The following is a 23,500-nucleotide window of genomic DNA, read 5'->3' as shown; positions in this document are numbered from 1 at the left end:
GTTATTATTAGTGCTGATTGAGGTAAAGTCCTCAACTTTCTAAAAGTCCTTCCATCACATAAATGGTGATAGCTAATAGGTTTGTTTCTTTTTGAAAACGAGTTTACCAGGCATGAGAACCAGCCCAAATGATGAAAGACCATTTAAATTAAATACACTACAATATATTTGAGGGATCGCATCTAAGTTTCTCTGATTCAGCTGTACAGAGCATCTATGCCCATTGATTCTTCTTGAAGATTTCAGATTCAACATAAAACCATCTACATCCATCTTGACCTGATTATCAATAATTTTGCCATATACAACTAATACGTTTATTACTAAAATTTAAATCTTTTTTGTTGTTCACCTTCGGTAGGCTAAAGAGCCTTATTCTAACTAATAATTTATCCGAAGATAAATGATCGGTCATTTATTTTCTTACAAGAAACACAAACAGTATTTTGTGTGGCCTTGTATCAGTAATATTGCCACAGATAAGAACTAGAGCAACGACAAACTTGGTATGTAAGGATTTATGTTGAATTATATTCTGCATGTTATACTATAAATGCGAAAATAAATATATTTGTATGTTACGCTAAATGATTTTAGTTAAAACTTACATGGATCTTCTTAGCCCCCGTAATATAAATACTCGTCTATAGCGTTATTCTTTTTACGAACATGATTCCGGGCTACGCCACACAGGTTTCAAAAGTTTAAAAACATTCAATACGGCTATCTAAAGTTTTATTACAGAAAAACTATTATTATTAAAATTAAAATATACTGTTTTTACTTGATTAACTGTTTTCAGTAAGCATTTATGTATTAGGTGAAGAGCAAAGCTTTGCGTTCAATAAATATCATCACTATTTTGTTTATATTTATGGTGAGAAATCACAAATTAGGATTTAGAGTAGCAATATATCACATCATAGCCTTTTCTACAACCCCTATAAAGCACATTAAGCCAGCATGAACATATCTAGATACAAAGATTAAAAGTTTAAGAGAAATAAGCTTTTAACTGTACATTTTAGAAGACATTAAATATTCAGTGCTTAGTCAGTACTGTAATGCAGATATAAAAGACAAAGTTACCATTTAACTTTTAACTAAACATTTTAATACTGTTATAAAACACATCTTAGTTTTGTTTTTTTTTTTGTGGAATTAGACTTGACTTGTATATATATATATATATATATATATATATATATATATATATACAAGACATAACAGACATTTTTGTATATGTATATATATATATATATACATGTACATATATATACAAGGCAAAGATAATCTCGGATAAATTCTTGAGTGGCTGAGTCCAGTTCTTACTCAGCAGAAACTAAATTACACTATTTTACTGAGTACGTTTCAAGATTTACTCACTAGAACGCTATTTAGTTTTTAAACTTCAAACTCGTAAATAGCTTTAACATTATTTTATGTTTTTAGAACTGTCAAGTTATAGAATATTAGGTAAATACAACCATTTTTATTTACTACAGTTTACGTAAAATACGATATATCGTAAAGAGTTAGAGGAACATTCTTATCATCATGTAAGAGTTATTATATTAATAATATTAAATAAATCAGTTCAACAAAGGTACGTAGGAATATGTTTATGTCATAATAAATACATTAAGATATGCATAAGAGATAGCTTTCTATGTCAGCACCAAAATGAGTTTTCGTGTTCTGTTTAGAAATACACATCTCACATTAACATATTTCTAAAAATGTATACCTGCTACTAGAACCTATACTTGTTACAAAAACAGATGTATACCCTCTATACGGGTAACCTTAAAATTATACATCACTAACCGCAAGTGTAGAGATAAATGGGTTGGCTACACGATAACTCTATTTAAAACGTGGATGACTGTTGATTTGGGTGAGGAGCTCCCGTAATGTTAAAGGCTTTTGAAGCCTGCACACGAGAGAGTAATTTCTGCCGGTCTCCCATGTCCCCTTTGACTGAAATATGCTGAACTGCTTAACTGAACAATTTTGCAGTTAGTAAAATCTCATACACACTTACTAGCGTGAGTGGTGGGATAGTGCAGTTTATGTATAAAACATTTTATAGATCTAAGTGGGGGGGGGATATGGAAGCATAAACTTTCACTTTGCTGAAATTATTATTTTTGTTAATTCAAGACTAGAAATATATGAAAGTATCAGAAGGGTGTGTGGTGTGATGGGGGCAATGAAATTATAAAAAGTGATATACGTATGTAGATTTATGTACCTGGTATCAGTAGGTCCAATGAACTAAGATTTAATATTGTTTGCCGAAACGATTTTTGGTCAGTCAAGAGCCTTTCCTGCACCCATTTAATATTTAAACACCACATAGTAGCTGCATTAAACTAATAAAGTGTAGACCTAACTTATCTGGGTAAATCTAGTACAGATTTATAAACATTTGTGGAAAGTTCTATACATTTACGAGCATTTATTATGTTATCACGTTTTTCCAAGTTGTGTTGCAGTTTTAAGAGTGTACATGTTAATAAGGTAAGAAATATTTAAATTTACGTGGAGGATTACAAGTGATCATCTAAAGAGAATGAGTAGCAAAAACGAACAAATGACATAATACGGATATGTAGTTATTTATGCAAAAATTAAATTAAATCTAATGCAGCTATGATTGGTAATATAAAGCGAATTCCTTTGAAATGAATACGAGATTCAACAGTTTCTTGATAAAAATATACAATCGAAAAGTTTCTTTCTTGCAAATTTTCTTGCATTGTTCACAGGATCGTTCATTTAAAGCTAATTGTGAATAAAGCCTCTAGGCGCCTAGGTGAGATAAGACTTGCTCCGTCATTGCATACAAATGGTGATGGAGCAGGGTTGAATCTGTATTGCACTCTAATCCTTTATAGTTTAGGGACTCCCGTTCCCTTCGGCAATAAATTTTTCAATGATCTGTCATAAGCTTTTGTCAATGAATATTGCTATTGCTTTTTGTTCTTTAAGCAAAAATTTAAAATTAGCTGGTTTTGAAATTGGTTACAATGCAAATTTATATAAATGCAATGTCTACAGTATAGAAATTGTTATACATTGGTGTACAAAATAGTTGCAAACAATTTTCAATTGACTAGAGTTATAACTGTAAAAAGAATTTGCATAAACTTTTAAAAATGGTTTTAATATTTTATTGATAAATATTTTAATATGGTCAATTATAAACAACTGGCGGTATTTGAATTGTCGCGTTTGCTCTTGAAAATAAAACATTTTGTGTAAAACGTAGAGTGTGAACTGCAATGAAATACAGAAATCACTGTCTTTAACCTTTAAACGAGTAAAATTAATTAAGAAGAAACAACATATCTAATAACCTTGTTTTTAAAGGAAAAATTTTCTTTAAAAAAATTGAGAATGTTTACATTATTTTTGCAGTAAAGTAGGACAAACTGTTGAAATAGGCATGATCGAGTGAGGATACTAACTTGCGATACTAAGTTCAGTGAGAATTCACATGCTAAAATAATTAGACATACTTAAATTAATTCTGTTTCACCTAAGAACGTGTCAATGGACTTACTCTTATGGTAACTTATGCTAGATGTGATTTGATTTTATCAATACATAATAATCACGTACCACAGTTCACTTTATTTGTGTTTCTGAAATGTGTGATATTTAGACGGAGTTAAAACAAAGTCTTTCACGCATTTATTATACAGCTTTTAAATTTTCCACATTTGCTACAAGTAAATTTAAATTCAATTATGGAATAAAAACTAAAATTTAGTTTTATCATGAATGCTGTTTTACTATAAAAACTCTAGTCGCAGTAAAACTAACAAAACGCAGGAGAAATTAATTTTTGGTCGATTAATAAGAGTCAGATGTGATGTTTATAAATTAAAATCAACTCAAGTAAAAATATAAATGCCAAACAAAGTATATTGTCCTTAATCAAACTAATATATATATATATATATATATATATATATATATATATATATATAAATCTATAAGTCTATAAATCACACCGAGCTCATCAAACACTTTCATCCTAATAGAAATACGTTTATAGCATTATATAGATAGTCATGTAATGTTTAGTATGAGACATTATTAGACACAAGAGTGGTTTGGAAATGATATATAGATCAGTCGAAAGGCATTAACTCCTAATGGTTGCAACAAATCCGGTGGAATTGCAATATCTTCCTCCAAAATATAAAACTTTTTCTATGGAGTTAAGTGAAATAATTATTTACGATAAGACTCTAGAACTTTGATGTGTAACATAATAGATACCGTCTCAATAGGATGTCTTTCGCTCACTGTAGCCGATAACCATAGGATCTGTATCATCCCCATATTAACTGTCTTTTGACGAGATATCACTTCGAAAACTATTATATATATATATATTATATATATTTTATCTATGAAATCTAGCTCATAGAGAGAGAGAGAGAGAGAGAGAGAGAGATTTTATATTAAGACGGTTTTGGGGACTTAATAGTAACAAATAACAGTTCTCTACTTACTGGCAGAAGGATATTACCTGTGAGAAACATTGTTAATAAGTCAGCTGAAGACATAATATTTAACCTATCTAAGGTCAGCAAGTCATGGGTAATATTATTTCATTTACATTATCCACAGTCTTTATTTAATCTCTTACACCATAAGCGATAATATTAAATAATTAATGTTCTTGAAGGACACTTATTCAATGAACCTTTTTCAAACATTTTTGCAGATAATTCGGAGTTATGTACTCATGGGCTAATATGCACATTTTTAAAACGAAGACACAGGCATTTCAATTGTTACACTCTATATGGAAGTTAAAATAAAATGTAATACTTATTTCTGAAGTGGATGAACTTCTACCTGTTACTTTGCTCTATTCTATTCTAATTATTCCTTCTTTAGAATGAAATAAAATGGAAAAATTATTATTAAATGCCAAAATATACCGATTTTTAAAAGAAATTAAGCCTTTCAATATCACTGCCATGTCATGAGTATTAATAAAATATATGTGATAAGTGTGTTTTCTTTACTGGAAATTTGTATACATATTCGGTAAATATTCTAGAAAAAACACCTATTACGTATTAAAAAATTAAATATTTTCTGGCCCTAGCTCATATATCTATTTGTATGTTTCCTAAGACTCAAACAAGGCCGAGATGGAAGTGCGATACTTTGCATTTTGTGAACTACATCATTAGGTGGAAGAAGCAAGTTAGGCAACTAATCAAGAAAACAAGTAACATAATTCTGTAAAGTAAGTTGTTTATATGGCCTTTATCCAAGCTTTCCACTAATTAGTTTCTTGTTTACGTCACTATTCGCTCTTTAAGATGACTTGCAAAAGCAAACAAAGTTCTCGAGTTTTTATTACGTCATACAGTCAAATACAAGTTCTCTTGTAACTTTCGGTATTTCTTACCACTGCCAGCGTGTGTATTAATCAACCTAGTTTATAATAAGAATGTGCATTTACAAGCGTTTATTATATCAGGATTTAGTCCTTAACTAAGAAGTAGCAGAAGCATACACGCACAAGTTAGTTAATACGGATATACATATATTTATTCTACGATAATAATAAGTTAAAAATGCAGATATGATTGGTAATAAAAGCTATTTCCTATACTATGAACACTCCACTATGCACCAGCTAACATTTATTTATATGCACTTGGTTGTTTAAAATTAAACACCGGACACTGCGATAATATCGTAACGACGGTATGTTTGAGTATTATGAATAACCATCTAAATTAACGAGATTCATCATATTCTTGAAGTAAATATACAATTGAGATGTTTTTCTTGCTTGTATATTACCAGATCTTAAATTTTTTACCAGATCATATATCACCCTAAAATTAAACATATAAAGCTGTATATGAATAAAGCCTCTCAAGTCTGTAGCAGAATTTGCATATTTATTAGGCGTCTGGGTGAGATAACACTTGCTCCTTCATTGCATACAAATTGTGATGGAACAGGGTTGAATCTGTATTGCACTATAAACCTTTATAGCCTAGGGACTCCCGTCCCTTCGACAAGAAACTTGCCAATGATCTGACACATGATTTTTGTCAATGTATATTGACATTGCTTTCGTTCTATAGGCAAGGTTACAATGTAAGTTTTGATTAATACTCTTTCAACAGAATAAATAGTTATATATTTGTGTCTAATACACAGTAGTTCCAAACTAGTTATAACTAACTGAAGTTTTAACTGTGAAAGGAAATTACTTACATTTTTTGAAATAGAACATACATAAATTACTAAGGTCGAAAGTAGGCTTTTGTATTGAGGTTTGTTTCAGTGCTGGAAAATTCAACTGTAGCCTAAGACATATAACTGACTCGAACCAGAAATTCATGCGCCTACACTCACAAAATCTGTAATATAAACCAGCAGTGATTTTATTTAGCTTTTGAATATTTTAATTATGATCACTGAAATAAATTCAGCAGTTAAATAAAATTTTTACTTTTTGAAGTTAATTCATAGGGATCCATCATATTCCATTCTTTTACTGAATCTACGGCCCTTTAATATTCTGCGAAAGGGTTGTAAAAACTATTCATGCATACGTAATTGTTATAACACCTAACATATGCTAAAAATATCATTTATGTAGAGTTTCATTAAAATGGTTCCATATAAGGGGACCTGGATCATTTAAGTTTTACTAGCTTATTATCTCAGTGGTTAGAGCAATGGCAGTACTGTATTAATACTATCTTGTAGACTCAGTGACTGTGTGTCGTTAATGTATTTAAGTTATACAGTTCAATTATAAAACTTTTTTTCAGTTTTTATAATGATATTTCAGCCCTACTAACCTATAAGCAAAACAAAATGTTTCTTGTATTGTTTGTTTTGAGTTTATTTAAGCAGTTTGTAATGTTAAAAATTCTATGTTATGAAGGTACTGTGTGCATTGCATAATTACAATTTACATTACAAATTATGTTCATAGTTTCTACGAAAGCATCTTGCTGTCAACAGTCGATAATGTTTTGATTATATCCGTGAAATTGTTATAACCTCTATTCCATTGTTGAATAGCAGCTTAGGATATCAGTCTAATCATGATAAGTAACAATGGTCCTCTAACTGTATCTAAAATAACCGTAAATACACAACGTATGGGTCTTGTTGTTAACCGTCGTTAATATTCTGTTCATGTCTGTCCAACTTTTGCTCATACTAAGTTATTTACTATACTATATACATTTGGATTTTAGGTCAAAATTAATTTTTGAACTTATAACATTAATCACTGTTTTTTAATATAAATATAATGTTTGTAATGCTAATTATGGAGTTTAATGAATTAACCATATGTTGTACAATAAATGTCAAATATGGCTGAGCAGATGATAATTTTATAAATGTTATTGGATAGTAGCTAGATATCATAACCAATTACTAAAGTTTTGATTTTTATATCAGTACTTTTAACTCGCATTCAAAATATAGGACATTCATACTATTTTATATTAGTTCCATTTCAAAACTTATTAATAAAGGCTTATGAATTTTAATTTTATATAGTATTTGGTTAAACACAGCAATTGTTCATGTATTTGAATCATCAATCTTGTATGGGGTGTAACAAAAACCTGATCCTTTAGAAAATAGAAGTAACATTGGGTAGAAAATGCAAAGACGTGACATCAAAATCTCTGTGCTTCTTGAGGTTTTCGTAAAGTCACGAAACGAGACATGTATATTTGTGACGTTGGGAACTTTGTCATATAATACCCTTACTCGTAACCGTTTATAAGTTTTACCAGCTCTTGTTTCAAGATGACGTGAACTGAATTATTCTTCTCTTCTCTTCCTCTAAAAATCCTTTGCGATCTCAACTTTATTCTCCACAATTTAATTTATGATTTCTAACAATGATGACTCTGATGGGAACTAAAGACAATCAGCACATGAATATAATTATCTCAACATGTTTCATTCATTATACAACTAATAACATAAATTAAGTAAGTCTGTTTAAAAAATAACACGATTACTTTAAAAACCTTATAAACATAAAATAACACTTATATTTGCTAATAAATACCAAAACACAGTAGTTTACAAATTATTGTATTTATTACATACTTAATAAAAGGATAACATGCGATTTTTTAACTTTTCTCGTAGTAAATGTTAGAAAAAAAATTATAATTTTTGAATATTAGAGTTATTTATCATCGACGTGTGTCATAAATCTTAAGTCATAACATTAATATTATATTAAAATTATAAAACTAAGATAAGTGTTTAATAAGCACCAGTAATTGTTAATAACAAAAATATGATTGAAGAAAAATAAACAAATTAAAAGTGATTGGAAAACCTAGGATAATGTTTATTTATGTGATCAATTATTTGTAAAAACATGTATATCATAATGGAAGAATTGTGAAGGAAAGAGCTTTTTTTAGAGCTTCAAGAGGTACTCTATTGTTCAGTGATACTAGAAATCAATAATAACATTAAGTTTGATATCTGGAATATGATCGCTTTCACGGGTGGTGAAATATACTAATGCACGCTACTGCTACCTAGGTTAATATACTAAATAATACGAGAACATTGTGACGCCAATAAGTCTGCAATCACAATCTCATGCCCACTGCCTCTAAAATATACATGTAATAAAAAACATAATTTGTTATGATTACCAAACTAAAGGATAAAGGTCGAAATAGGTCTGCACCGAACATAACACAACTGAGAACTGACCTGAGGCTAATAGTAGATGCCTATTGTCATTGCAGACAGAAAGTGTGTGTTGAAACAGTCAACTGGGACGGGCCTTTTTATTATTTGTGTATTCTAGATAATCTTCTCGAAACCGTTCTTTGATTTTACGTTGCTTCTTGGAAATACCTTATCTGTTTGACGCTTTATGCACCCTAGTTATTTAACGATTCTTAGTTAGCCACCAAACCAGCCTATAATCTTGATTGACCAATATAACGATTTGGAATACCGGTCCTAAACCCTAAATAAAATTCAAGGGTTACATCTTAATCAATTCTACAAGTCGGTATAAAAATAGTTTTTGAATAGTTATACCTGAGGAATACTTACTAATGAGCACCAACTATAACTACACGTATGAAATATTGTGCTAGTGTTTTAAAATAAAACTCAGAGTTCTATTTAAATGCGAAAATTATTGTAAATGTATAAATTCTATAGAGAAACAATAATTTTGTCTCAGCTTTGCATTTCTCACGAAATGTTTATGTACGTGATCTAAGGCCTCCGCATATTTCTAAAACTGTTTTCTTTAACAATAACCCCATAAGTTCTTTGATATTCCACTTGAAGTCTAGTTCAATGTTGGGTGTCAAATTAAACAAGAATGAGTACGCAATATGTGGTTTACTATCATTTAGAAAAGAGTTTATCGTCTATCGAATCCGACATAAATCAGAGTCCCACGTCCTTTTCTTGTCGCTATAAAATAAAATTCATATTCCTCAAATATCTCTCCAAATGGTTACCTTGGGAGAGTAAGGACTAGTCGTTAAAAGATTCACTCCCATAGAAATAACTTGGACCTATACTCTCACTAATGGAATAGGTACCGTTATAACTCACAATACCCTCAGGTAAACCGAAGGATTGAAATATATTGTCGTCTAATTCCTTCACCACATTACCTCAGGATTTTTTGCGGAGAGAGATGATCCAGGTAAATTTGGTGAAGTCGTACCCTATGATTAATTCTGACACGAAGATCTATATACAGGTCCATACATGTCAATGTAGAATTTTTTTAGGGGCTAGTAGAGATTTATAATTTGATACGTCACAGCTGTCCCATTACAATCCCGCTAGCCAATCTGCCATTACCTTTAGAAAATATAATGATGAGTTTTGGATATCCTTTCATTTTAAGACATTTCAAAAATGACTACTTATTAACTATATTTTTGTCCACATATATTACACATAAACCTCTCTCCTCCAGATTCAGTGGCAATGTATTGGATCAGAGATAAAAAAAATCCAAGTTCAAAAAAGCCTTATTCAAAATAAACTAAATTCTCAACAATGACCTGGTTCTTTTAAAAAAATATTAATACTCTCCTCAACAAAAACTCAAAGACAGTGGAGAGAAGCAAATAGAACCCAGATGCTCCACAATCAATGTTGTATCACATTTTGGTTTACGTTTTCATTGCATATTTTTGGAATACGTTATTAATTCTTGGTTAATTTGATGAAATTAATACTAATATAATATGTATATATATATATATATATATATATATATATTATATCTATATATATTATCTCTCTCTCTCTCTCTCTCTCTCTCTCTCTCTCTCTCTCTCTCTCTCTCTCTCTTTCTCTCTCTCTCTCTCTCTCTCACTCTTTCTCTCTCTCTGTGTGTGTGAGTGTGTGTGTGTGTGTGTGTGTGTGTGTGTGTGTGTGTGTGTGTGTGTGTGTGTGTGTGTGTGTGTGTGTGTGTGTGTGTGTGTGTGTGTGTGTGTGTGTGTGTGTGTGTGTGTGTGTGTGTGTGTGTGTGTGTGTAATATTACAATTCTTTTTAGTGTACCCTTATAATCGAAGTATTTCATGCTAATAAAATAAGAATTATGTTACTTAATTTCTTTACATAAAGAAATATCTTTTTCTCCTGCTAATTTTACAGAATAAACATGACTAACAAAGTTATACTGTTGAATAACTGGTTATATAACGTTCACGTGTACTCATTTAATCTTTAGGGTGGCTAAAATAAGGACTGCCCGGCATTCATATACTCCTGCGTTTAGAAGATAAGATAAGACCTGAGTCTGTTGACAGTTTGGTACAGTACCTAATCGGTAGTCGCTGTTACACACGACGCTATCAACCACACCTTTTTATTAAATTGTGAAGACTACGATGATTCATGGTCCATATGAACGGGTGAACGGGAACTAGACCTACTCGGTAACTTGGCACTTCTTAATGACTTCTAACCAGAGAGGATGGTTGTACCCAGAATCGTGGGCGGTCACCAACATATGGTTGTTTCACTGTTAACAGCAATACCATCGATATATACAACGACTGCGTAGATCTACACAATAGGGTCTATCGTACATTGCTATTTTATCTGTAATATGCAATGTTAAGGCCTAGGCTACCAAGACCCTTGATAATGTGAGTGTAATGACAAACCACTACAGTTTCTTAGATAATAAACGATTTATATCACATTACTTTTAAAACTATAATATAAAATGTTACCAATTTCACTACCGAGACCATCAATGTCTGATAATGTGAGTGTAATCACAAATCATTTATAACAATTTTGCTACCAAGAGCCTCAATCTGTGATAATGCGAGTGTAATTACAAACCACTATTGTATCCCTAGGTAGTAAACGTATTATATTCCATTACTATTCTTGCTATAATAATATACAATGTAACAGCTTGGTTACCAAGTGTCTCAATATCTGATAATGTTGGGTTTTGATTACTAATTTAAAGCAGACTTTATAAGTATCTTATAATCGGGTCCAAAAAACTTGTAAGAAAATAATATGAATTGTTTAGTATATTCATAAGAGAGTACTGAAATAAGTGTCATGCTATACATTAAATGGTATAAACGAGAATCTCTATTGATATAACGTTTTGCTAAAAAATATTTCATCAGTTTAACAAGAAAACAAATTGTTCCTGAAGCTATAACTCATGCATACTGGAAAGTATTTATCTGCAACCGATTTATTTGGGCCTTGTTATAGTAATTTTAGGCCTTGTTACTGTTCAACTAGTTACACCTAATTTGAATGATAAAAACTGCTAATAGACATGCTTCCAAGGAAGATAACTTATTATGATATATCTTTAAATTTTTAAGGAAAACAATACCAAACTTCTAGCAACAAGTTAATATTTGTGTAAAAAATGAATTAATATATTCTGTATAAAACATGTATTTATGGGGAAAATATATCAGTATTGGAGATTGTTATAATTATTATTTTTGATGGTTTAGTCCAAATCAATTTTCTATTAAAGTAAGATTACAATTGATGAACTCATACAATGATCTCGTATAATCACATGCCTCGAAATTTCCATCAATAACGCATAGAAGCGAGTGTGATGTATTGTGATGTACTCACTCTTTTAATACTTTTAAATAGGTTTGTAATTAAAACATTATACATTCAATAAATACATACGACATTGTACAAGTGTATCTATTGTGAACTATACAATAATAAAAGTGTCATTATGGAGTGTGCAACTCGTGTATCAACTGCATGAATATTGACTCTGATTTAAATGCTAATGTAAAATTTATCAACTCAGTCATATTGACAGCTATAAGAAGGGATAGAGAATAGACATCGCTTAATGGTATTTTAAAGGAAAGAACTACAATACAGTGATTTATACAAGTGCTATGTTTTAGGTTGCATTAAAATCCCCATACAGGCGTAAGAAAAAAAGAATTTGGGGCAAAGAAAACTATTACCTTTTACAGTACATATATACTAATTAATACCTAATTGTTACCCTTACAAACTAACAAGTGTACTCTTTCTGGATATTGAAATACATTCATGATTTTATAACATTTTATGTTTTTAGTTTTATAGTCCTTGTGTCAATATGAATGTTCTTTCAGAAAGTGGCCTATTCTTTTGACAAGTGTTTATGAGGTTTCCTCTGAAGTATACGATAGAACCGTCGGGAACCAAGAAGCTGACTTTTTATCCAGCAGTTTTCTGGTGGGGCTTAATTGTGACTATATTCCAAACAGGGTTTTGGAGCTTTAACATCTACACGATCCTTACAAACAGATACTCACTCATATTACCTAATAAAGAATCGAGGACTACTTTATTCACTGCAACTGTACTCGCTGTCTCCAACATATGGATAGAAGTAGCAATGTTCAACACCTATGGCAGGAAGTAGTCAAAGTTCCTGGATGTTTGCAACAATTTGAATAGGTTTGATCGCAATCTACAAATGGCAGTCCCTAAATACAGCCTGAGGGTAAAAACTACCGCTTTTATAGTTATATCATTATCCACTCCAATGATTGCTTACCTAGTGCGCTTATACACGATGTTATCTTTGGCACACAATAACACAGCTATAATAATGAATAGCTTAAGTAATCTTAGTTTCATTACCATACAATGTGAGCAGTATTCTATATTGATCCATTTTCAACCTATAATTCACTGCATATCCGAAAGATTTAGAATGACCCATACGAATATTACACAAGAAGTAAACAACGACATTTATAGACAGTCAATGCGACAATGGAATCCACCACATCCACGTCTCACGCAGTATTGTAACACCAATGACAGGATCAACTCTCTTATGATTGCCTACCACCTGTTTATTGATGCTCTATGCAATGCCAATGATTTCTACAGTGACCTGTTACTGGGTTCCATTTTCCATAGCTTTCTACGTGTCACGTCCTCTCTATATTTTATATTTTTACATCTTGTAGTAAAAGACACAAAAGTAATTATTACACCGTTTATCCTGGCACTTTCTACGACATGTTACCTATGTATGATCGTCTCCTCAATCTCTGACGTCACTCGAGCGGCTCAGGAGACGACTCCAGTAATCAGCAAGCTGATAACCAACCCAAAAATAAACCCGGGACCGAGGAAACAGTTGAATTCCTTTTTCTTGCAGCTCTCAAAGAAGCACCTCGAGTTTTCTGCAGGAGGATTTTTTCATGTCAACAGACAAATGTTAACATCAATGGCTGCTACTGTGGCCACCAATCTGGTAATACTCATTCAATTCCAGACTCAAACTAATAAAACAAATAACAGTATATAGTTGTAGATCCAAGATTTAAAATTGTAGAAGAATCTATTTCACTAAGGCAGGAAACAGTCAGATTAAATACATCGGTGGAAAAGAACATACGTACAAACGAGAATACCTTCTTTGCCTTATTTGTCTCAAAGCTTTACTTTTATGTCTGAAACAAGCAAATGGAATACTGGACGTGGAGCGTCTTTGTTGTCTATTCCTGTTCATAGATCTTTATTTACAGTAAATCTTTCAGTTTTATTTTCGAATATGGAATAATCTCTCGGATCATATCAGAGATATTCGTAAACTGTTTCGGGAGGTGGTTAAGGACCATCTGGTTCGGGCTTCATCGAGTTAAAAATTTCGTGGCATAGGGTTATGGGATAATAGCTTTTTATAAATTGTGATGGGTGAATGCCTGTTAATTTCCATTTATAATTATATTAATAAAAATATTTTTATTTCATTTATTATTTTTTTAACTTCATGAAGAACCATCTTTTCATTTGATTATTTCATATAAATATAGGTTAGCATATTTGAATATAAAATAGTAATTTAGTCTATACTGTGGTTCTGTTTACATTAAATGTATCGCTTATAAATTTATGTGTACCTACGTAAGAGAAGACTATTGATCTTACTTTCACCAATTATGTTCAATAAAGACATTTTTAATTTCATTTTATTTTACATTTCTCGGCAAAAAGTCACTATGAAACTTGTTGCAGTTGATTGCAAAGAAGTCTTTCTTCCTATGTGGCCTTCAATTTTCTGAAAGACCTAAACAACGGAATTTCCAGATTTAAAATTGTAGACGAATATATTTCACCAAGGTAGGAAACGATCTGGAAATAAACATTAGAGGGGAGAGTACGTAACTAAACAATAGGCTATATTAAAAACAGATACTCACTAAAAAGCGTATTCTTGTAATCAGACTAAATCCTGATATCACGAAGAAAAGAAACTCTGTGTCCGGAGAAAGGGTAAAACACGTTGAAAATGTGTACGTAAGCATTTTGGAGTGACTTGGAAAATTATTTATAATTTCAAGTTTTGTACAAATAACATAAAAATTTTAACCATCGGCCAGAGAAATCTCATTTCAAGGAAACAGTCAAATAATATAGTCTAGAAGGGAGAGTACACACGTACTCGTCTCATTTCTCGTCTCATTCCACGTGAATCTGTGGAAGTTGATTGCAAAGTAGGTGATTTTATCTCTGTATTATTCAATGTTTTAAAATAACTAAACAATGGAATTTATATATTTCCAATGGAAACTTATCTGATTTTCCTATTAATTCAGAAATGAATCTACGCGTAAATTTGGATTTAACTTATTCAAACTAGACCTTAAACTACTAGCCTAATGACACTCAGATATGTTTCCAATTTTTTATATAAACATTGGCATTTCTTTTTATATTTAGGGTAATTGACAAGTTAACAGTAACTTAATATTTTGGTATATTCTTTTTTATTTTAGGTGCCAGATTTCTATTAATTCTAGTGAAAACATAGGCGAAGTTTAGTAAACGAATATAATAATTCAATTCATTTTTAAACTTGTTAAAGATTTCTCAATATGCGATCGACTCGTTTGGCTAAATTTTATATAACATTAATAGTCTATAGTTACGCAAAATAACAAATATCAACAATAACAAAGTGGATGTATGAATTTAAAACCTTGTTTACTAAGATAAATACTGTTAAATAAGTTAACATCAATATCTTGTTATTCCACATTTGTTTTCAGTTAACGGATGGAATCCTTAATAGTCTTTTCTACGTTCTCTCTACAAAATTTTCTGCTATGTTTGTTTATGTATTTATTAATAATAAATAATAACTTTGACAACTTAATAGTGAAAATAAAACAAGATAATAGCATAATACTAATCCATGTAACCTAAGCTAGATCCGCGAATAGAGCATAGTAAATCAACTAGGTAGTCAGTACAAAACACCTGAAATTTGTGTTATTTCTATAAATTAAATGGCTTAATCTAGCTTAAAAAAAGTACCAGTTAAACCTAATTACCGTTGGCTAATATTCATTTTTAGTAAAACCTAGGTAAGCTAGAACCAATATCGGTTACTTTTGTAATCGGTCAGTAAGTGCACAATGGTAAGTCAAAGTACATTTATCATGGTATCATTTCATTTTAATCCTCTAAAAATAAAGACGCCATTTTAGTTATTTCATCCAAGGAGCCAAGGCTTAAATAATTATTCCTATTCTGTGTAGTTTAAAAATGTTTTCAATACGTTTAGTTACAATGAGAGGAAGTTGTTTGTCATTTACATATAAATAAAAGAACATTTGTATACGAACTACTGTTTTATGTACCAATTTCAATCTGTGTGATATAGAAGTTTGTGATCTGTAATGATAATACCTATTAGTATTCAATAAAGTATAACAACGACAGTAGGATTATCGACAATACATAAGTAATAAACTGCATTGTTATGTATATTGTTATTTATTTGCAATATATAAAAATACGTTATCCCCATTACTTTGCAGTCTGCATAAGAACAAATTTTTTAAGTATTATTTATTCATTGCAATGCTTAATGGAAAATAAGTACAAATTTTAAATAAAATACTGTGAATGTTAATATCAGAGCAATGTAAACATCAACCAGCTTGGAGTGTCATGTAGTGAGCACATTTGGACATTCTGACTATTAATAGCGCAATTATATCTCAAAAATCTAAAATTTTCTAAGTATATACGAGTAATATAGACTTTATGAAAATTTTTCTTTTCTATTATTGTAGTATTTGTATAAAATTAGATTATTTGGTTTGTTTAGAAAGTAAACAAAATTATTTAGACTTTTACCTTTGATAAAACTATCAATATTATTATAAATGTTACGTTTATAATGATATATGGTTAATACTTACAAATCATCTAGAATGTACCTAGAGAGATAAGTTCATACTAAGTAAAAAAGAGAAATGACATAAAAACCAAACAATTGGCCATTCTACTGGTTATTGATGACGTCGTAGGCATCCACTCTTTTGCATCTCTCCCTCTGATTCTTCCCTACAAACAACTTTCCGTTACGACTCTAATCTATATTGTAACTTTCAGCATTACTGTTAGCTTACAAGTTTGAAAGACCTAATTCTCAGGAGTTATGTATGTCTATTAATTTTTTACTTAGGAAATGCTGAGTTTACGTCTTGCGCTGAAACTCCCCTCTTCTCTGAGAATCTGCGCACGAAGTTGACCTATACACGAAATGGAGAATTTTCGATGGTGTACGTTCCTTCCGAAAACAAGAGATCATGATCCGTAATTTTACTATAATTCTTACCGAAATACTTTTAAAAAGATTTTGTGATGTTATTCACAGAAAACATCTAACTGACTCTATTTGCACTCAATGAAATACTAAACCTTAAATAATTTGATCTACTTATATTTATTTTAATTTTTGTGACATGTGTTATTTATATGTATAATCCAATCTTTCTTCGTTCTTAATAATTTATCAGAAGAAATTGTTTTAAAGATTAATCCTATAATAATCATAAAGTTTATACTTCGTAAACAAATTAAGTTGTTTTTCATGTGTAATGAATACGAATCGTGCCTATGTTTCTACCACCAAATGTAAGGGATTATCATTGTTTTAAATTGTTCTTACGGGGTAAACCTCTCACATTCTTTTATGAACGTTCAAGTAATACTCTTATTTATAAAGCATATGTTTTATACAGAGTGGCTTTTCTAGATGGACCATGATCTTAATCTCCTAAAATATAATACTGACAGGAAACTTAATGGGTGAATGTTCCTCATTTTTAGAGACTTGGAAGAATATCTAGGTAAACTGCTATTAATTATTAATATTGCAGTAAATATTTTTCTCATTACGAAACATTCTGTGTATTATTATTAAGTTTATTATTTTAATAGGTAAAGAAATGTTGAAATTTGTTCATTCGAAACGTTTTTAGAATATTTCCCAAAATAACGAAGATATGAGAGAAACGTAATGCTAGACTTCTAGCAATTACGGATTTGGAGCTGGACGGAAAGGTAGTAGCCTCGTACTCACGCACGCTCTCAGACACGAGCGCAGAGGTTTGGGACCAGCCCAACACCTGCATTTTCCCATGCTGGGTTATTCAGTGACATCTTAGACTTATAATAAACTAGAATTAACAAAATTCATAAATATTTGTGTTACGATGTTTACTATCTATATGTTCTAATCACTTTATGATACAATTGCAATAAACAAAATCTCTGGGTTTGATGAGGGAGTTTTAGTAGATAACTAATAGGGCGGAAATGTGCCCTACATTTGTATGTGTGGACCTTGCTTGTGTGTTGGTATAAACTTACCTGGGCTCCAGCAGCAGTAACTTTTTGAAAACATTATATGCAGGGTTAAAGTTCACAGCTAAGTGGACCCTGACATATTATAGTCGTTTTATTATGTCTAAATCGCAGTCCAACCACCATTGGTATAAAGGAAATTTCCAAATTTTCATTTATATGTTACGTTACAGTCCATTACTTAAATAGATTTCACCGCAGACATTAATTTAAAGTAAAAACTATTTTATTTATTACGACTTTTAGTATATTAATAATATTATACTAATTTCTTCATATGACAGTAACTAGATCTACACTGTTTTGTATAATGTAATACTTTATATAAAATATTCTATATAGTTTGTGTTTTAATGTTTTGTGATATAATGTATGGCCTGAGAACGGAAAGCAATTGAACCCTCCAAAATGTTTGAGGAATAGTTTATTTATTATAGTAACTCATATTTAAACTGATAATCCTTACTCCGGGTGCTAACTACGCCAATTAAAACCTTTGGATATTTAGTAATGTAGACATGGTTTGTGTAGTTGTTCTGAGAAGAGGAAACAAGACTTATATTTTTAATGCTTTATTAATATCTTTGTACTTGTTATGTTTTAAATATAAGTGACATTGGTTGATCGCCTTATCAGTAATCCCCATATAGATTTATAACGTTAAAATTCGGTTCAAGTGAGTTAGTTGCACCTACCAATTTAAAAAAAAAGTTCCTTTTTTTAAATAAGGAATACCTAGTAGAGCTTCTGTTTAAATCCGTAAAATATAGTATATTACAAATTATGAATACAAAGCCATAGTTTTGTATTAGATGTATAAACTTGACATTGACTGTACAAACCACCATTCTGTAAATACAACAGGGGACACTAATGGAAAAAGGAGGCCACGTACGAGTTACATCAGGTATATTGTGAATGGAGATATATTATAAAAAGCTCAAGCTCTTTGTTTCAAGAAACTCTGAATCTGGTTATTGTTTAAATTTTATAAACGGATACCAAATATTACGAGTAGCAGAATAATTTCTCGTAATACAGTAGGTTAATATATATAATCTAAAATAATGCTAAACAAAACAAATAAATATTATACGCATGCGACTATTTGTTTAAACTAATTATAATTAAGCTATATAATAAAAATATATTACACAAAAATCTAGTATGGATCATAAAAATCTTTCACTAAGTCAACAGGCCAATTATTTAAATGAAAGAAATACAATTATTTGTTAATAAATTTTGTTCGTTATCAACCATGTATTATCACTGACTTGAAAGCTAAATTTTTGAAATACATTTTCCCCGTTTTCAAATAGAATATTTTTCTAAACAAATTTCTTCATATGGGTAATATATTTACTTTTCAGCGCATTTTGGATTATTATAAAGTTTGGAAACATCAAAATATTTCAAAGCTATAAAGTCTGATATTACGAAATATTTCATGGTTACCAATCTCCAGACGAACTAGCATATGGTACTGGATATATCTCAAGTTTATGACGTAATAGGTACCTAAATATTTAAGTTTCATGTTCATCAGTATGTAATATAGAAATTTAACAATAATTACTATCTAAACCACTAACTTATATTTTTGATTGTTTATTTATTACTTATTCAGAGGAATTATTTTGAAACTATGAAGTTTTTACGCTTCCTAAAGATTATCGTTGGAGCAAACGGCCTTTTTTGAATGGAATGGCAGCTTGAAGATGGGGATTAACGTGGGGCATGCCTGTAATGTACGATAGAGTGAAGAACCATTACTAAATACCATGTCTTACAGTTCAATGTCGTATATACGACGGTTTACTTTATGTGACAAAATATTTTTAGAGTGATATTTGAGTACCCTACAGAAACCATTAAAGAAATCTCTAAGATGAATCATTTTCCATTTCACACAAGATAACAAATTGACTTGCAAAGGAACACTCATAAAGCCAATTACCACAGACTCAAGAACGCAAGTGCCACTTCTTCAGTTTGGGATTCCAATTACCTCATTCTCCATTAATTCTGGAATACAGTATTCTAATTGACACTAAAGAGCTTTTCATCTTTGGTTAAGGAACTCGTGATTCTGAGGTGACAGAATATTTCAGCAAAAGTAATACATCGGTTTATCTTACTTTGAGTGCTGCTTCTATCTCAACCTTTCATGCTGCCTGCGATACTGTATCATATTAGAATGTAATCAAGAGATCTTGTTATTTTTTTCTGTTATGTCAGTATATTTATAAAATATTATTAGACACTATATTTTAAAGTTATTATTATTCATTATTTTACAATGCAAAACTTGTATGTGAGCCAATATACACTACTTTACTGTTTTAGTGGCTGATCATTAACGAAGACTATAACTCGTTGGTCTGGAAATTTTCAATGCGTGTCTGTCTTTCCGCACGATATCTCGAAAACTAAGTAACTTATAGATTTGAAATTGTGTACGAAACTTAATTTTTTGCAAAAAAAACATTGAGTTCCATTAAAGTGTATGTCACGCCATGGAATTCACTTCAGCGTTAGCAAATATTTTCACATGGGTAATTTATGATGTTAACAGAATTTCAGAATTTCAGAAACTAACTGAATAAATACATTTGTAAACGAACTAAGTATACTCATGACAAATTAAATTTTTTTTTTCCTTGAATAAATAAAAAAGTTTATTATTATATGTAGATTAATTATACCAACACAACCTAGACAATTTTAAGATGGCTTGGAGTGTAAATGTAAATTTTTTAAACACTGATATAAAATACAATGTTAAGAACAAAAATGATAATCGTTCATGTGACAAGATATCTCGAGAATTATTTTCTCGCCACTTCATTTGTAAATAGACAAGAATTGATTTTGCATGTCAAAACTTGAATTTTGTCTGAGTGTCTTTGAAGCCTATCACCCATAATGCTGATACAATATGTATTTCGTTTGCTGAGAATGTAAAAACTTTGCTGTACATTTTTTTAGCATTCTATCTGTTAATAATGATATATGTATAAACATGAAACATTTCATTCAACCTAACCGAACCCTGTTACGCGATACGTCATGTGGTATAATTCTACCTTGTTTATATTATAATACAAAAATTGCACAAAATAAATTCCACTTCTTGAATCACAGAGTTCCATGTTTTACTGTAAAGAGATGGAAAATGTCCTATATACACTCACATATTCATATTTAAAAATACTTTTCAACAATAAATGGCTTTATTATTTACATATAATGCTTTGAACTGACATGGCAATAAAAATTAGAATGGCATCGGCTATGAAACTTAGACTCAGGCCATAATTAGGCCCAGCTATCGGGATAATTTTAATACTCTAAGTTATTTGTTACTACACTGTTCTACACAGGCTTTTGGCCTATGTACTAAGCTCAGTTGCCAGATGCTGTACATGGACACTAGGCCTTTTTACTAGCCTCAGATACTCGTATATCCTAGTATAATATTGATTAGAACCACATTTAACTAGTTTAATTACGTTTAAATTGCCATAGAATAACATAGTACTTGAGTATGTATTTATATTTTGTATTTATGTATGTATATTTCCTTCAGATTTAAAATGCGTCAAAGTTGACCCAATCTTTAAGAAAGTTGGTAAGTCTTCTGTTAAAGAGTATAGACCTATTTCAATACTTCGTACGCTAAGAAAAATATTTTAGTGATTCATTAACAATGGACTCACTGAATTTGTGCCAGAAAACCTTTCACTGTCACCTACCGAATTCGGTTTTATTAAAACAGTTCAACCACTCATGCACTCGATGAATTCCTAAGGACTGCACTCTCATCTCTTGGTACAGGAAGAATCACTGCTGGTACGTTTTATTACCTAGCTCGGGCTTTTTATACCGACAATCGTTAGCGTCTTTTGGTGGAGATGAAGCTTAAAAATGTCAGAGGATTTCCTCTTAAGTGGTTTCGTTATTATCTTGCAGGTCGTTCTCAATGTGTTTAAATTTCCAATAAAATAGGCAAGGCTAAATCTAGTTGTTTGCCTGTAACTGTAGGTGTTCCCCAAGGTTCTATACTTGGCTCTCTTTTATTTATTGTGTATTTAAGAGACTAGAATAAATATATCAAGGGTAACTTATTTCAATCCGCTGACAATACTAGTGACATTATCCAAGCGGAAACACCCACCATTCTTGCAAACGGTTTGTCTTAACTTTAAAAAGTTCAGCTCATGATTTTCTGTAAATTACTTTTTTTTAAGATCGAAAACCCCACATTCAAACATTTAAGATCCAAAAGTAAAAGTTGACGCTATCTTATTTAATATGAATCTTGACTCTAAATGTCATTGGTGAAAACATGTCAATCATGTACGTCAAACACTAAGTGCCTACATTTATTTATTAAGATGTTTTCCTATTTTTAACCTAGACTTAGTCTAGTTCATTTTGCATATTTTGTCCTATTATGTCGTATAAGCTTCTCTTTAGAAAACAGCATGACTTTGTTGGTAGAGATTTAGAACTACAAAAATCTGTTAAAGTTATGTGCGACCTGGGTAGTCGTGACAGTTTTCACGTATTATTTACTGATGAAAATCTTTAAAATTTGACTTCCCTGTTTATATTTTCTCTGACGATATTAAAATTTAAAATTCTACCGTATTCCCCTAAATATAATTAACCTGTATTCCACTAGAAACAAAGATACACTTATCATTCCGCATCAAAAGAGCAATATCTTCAAAATGCCTGTGTCTTATGTTCGTCCCAAAATATGCAGTGCTCTGCCGCACAGTTAGAAAAATTCTCGACTAAGGCATATATTAAAACAAACTTAAAGCAGTTCTTGATAACACACGTTTTTTCTCTGTGGAAGAGCCGATGAACGGTAATCCTTACTATAAGCCATTAGTAATGTATGATTGTGACGTTAACGTTTATTTTTAATGACATTAATTTCATTCTGGCTCTTAATTTTCAGATAAGTAGATACATAAAATACTACTTTACAATATATAGTAGTTATATATTAAAAATAAAACTATTTAATAACTATTTTCTTTGCATGTATGTTGTCATTAAACAATAATTTTTTTTTTTGAATTATGTAAGAACATACTTCAATATATATATATATATATTATATATATATATATATATATATGTGTGTGTGTGTGTGTGTGTGTGTGTGTGTGTGTGTGTGTGTGTGTGTGTGTGTGTGTGTGTGTGTGTGTGTGTGTGTGTGTGTGTGTGTGTGAGTGTGTGTGTGTGTGTGTGTGT

This window comes from Homalodisca vitripennis, chromosome X (genome assembly GCF_021130785.1).
Source record: "Homalodisca vitripennis isolate AUS2020 chromosome X, UT_GWSS_2.1, whole genome shotgun sequence".
In the NCBI taxonomy this organism is placed as follows: Eukaryota; Metazoa; Arthropoda; class Insecta; order Hemiptera; family Cicadellidae; genus Homalodisca; species Homalodisca vitripennis.
Note: the sequence above shows the minus strand (reverse complement) of the source record.